Source organism: Choloepus didactylus, chromosome 24 (assembly GCF_015220235.1).
Source record: "Choloepus didactylus isolate mChoDid1 chromosome 24, mChoDid1.pri, whole genome shotgun sequence".
Lineage (NCBI taxonomy): Eukaryota > Metazoa > Chordata > Mammalia > Pilosa > Megalonychidae > Choloepus > Choloepus didactylus.
This window is the reverse complement of record NC_051330.1, coordinates 20,781,500-20,783,200: the sequence shown is the minus strand read 5'-3', so window position 1 is coordinate 20,783,200 and position 1,701 is coordinate 20,781,500. Positions and strand designations below refer to the sequence as shown.

Sequence of the window (1,701 nt, the reverse complement as noted above, 5' to 3'; positions counted from 1 at the left end):
CATGTCTCAGCATGTTATCGTGGGATTTACTTGTACATACTTGAGTAATATCCAGAGTATGTGCAATTCTAGCTTGATACAGAAGCTAAGTCAGTTACTGAGTAACATTTTGCAAATTTATTCTAGCAAGTACTAAATTGGCCAGAAAGTTCTGATTTTCATAGCATTAAAATTTTAATTCTCCAAAAACATAAAGAAAATAAATAAGGAAAAAAAAAACCCAGAAATTTCAAATATTTACAAAAGTGGGATGTATCATGTTTTGAACTAACATTTCCCATCATCCTAATTCAACAGTTATCAATATGTTGTCAAATTTGTTTCACTATACCTCCCAACCCTCTACCTACTGTTGGTGATTTGTGAGAGCTTTATGGAGATATCATTTACACAACATAAAATTCACCCATTGTAAGTACAAAATTCAATGAGGTTGAGCAACCACAGATTTCGGAGGTGTTAAGTTGGAATGACCAGGGCTGCTCTGGCCACACAGAACCAGCTTGACCCCCATTGCCGCTAGCACAACAGAGCCGAGCCCTGCACAGCTGCTACAGGAAAGCGCATGGGCCCGGGAGGCCACCATGGACAGCGACGACCCCGCGGACAGCGCCCTGAGTGCCCAGCCCACACCCGCGCCTGCAGTCCGTGACTCGAGCCCCGGCTGGACGAACTGGGCTGGGTCCAGCGGTCTCGGGCGGCAGCTCACTTTCTGGCGGTGGGCGACCAGCGGCAGCCAACGTGGCGTAGGAGCGCAGCGGCATGCAGACCCCGCAGCAGGCCTTCCTGGAACTGCAGCACTCGCTGCAGTCAGTGCCACCAGCCACCAAGCTCTCCAAGCTGGATGTGCTGCTGCCGGCCATGACCTACATTGCGCAGCTCACCTGCAGCCTGCAGGACGATGCCGAGGAGCCCACGGAGCCCGGGCTGGGTGCCCCACGTGGAGAGGGCTACCTGCACCCAGTCAAGAAATTGCCCATGCGATCAAGATTGTACATCGGTGCTACAGGTCATTTTCTGAAGCATTCTGTTTTGGAGAGAAAGCAAATCACGGCAACACTTCTCGAGACTCACAGCCTTAGGCTTTCCCATGGTGAGGGCTAGCCGAAATGGGGTTTATTGTCTTTAAATAGTAGGAAGCAATTCTGTTATTAGACATAGCAGACCTCATTTCTGAGAGTTATATATGAACACATAGTTGGATGTTCACAATTATCCGTCCAATCTGAATATATATGAAATGAAATAAGCAGTCTTGTCAGTGTGATAAGTAGTCACTGCTATATTGTGCAAGAGACTATTGGGAAAAAGAAAAAGATACACACAAGCAAATTGTATATATATCCAAAAAATGCATAAATTTTCAGTAGTGTATCTATTACAAACTGAAAAGCTGTCATCTATCCATTGATATAGTCTTTCCAGTTTTTTTAAGTCATGTTTGTAATACACCAATATTCAATTTTTGTGGAAAACATCTCATGCTTATAGTTGATCTATGAGGACATTTCAGTTGGTTGATGTTTATTCAGTTTTAGCTGAATATGTGTGAAAAACTGGTAATGTACTATAAAGATGCAGTAACTTCTACAACTCATTATCTTTCCCTCTTAGAAAAAGTGATTGGGGTATGAGAAATGGTTTGCTCTGTAGGACAAGTGTTTAATAAGCCTTCCTAGAAGCTTATTAAATATTCTAGTA

General features: G+C 43.7%; 1 pseudogene; it reads left to right on the top strand.

Annotated features, from left to right (window-relative positions):
* The first annotated feature begins 584 nt into the window (after window positions 1-584).
* LOC119519867 lies at window positions 585-1,082 on the top strand (annotated as a pseudogene).
* The last annotated feature ends 619 nt before the right edge of the window (window positions 1,083-1,701 follow it).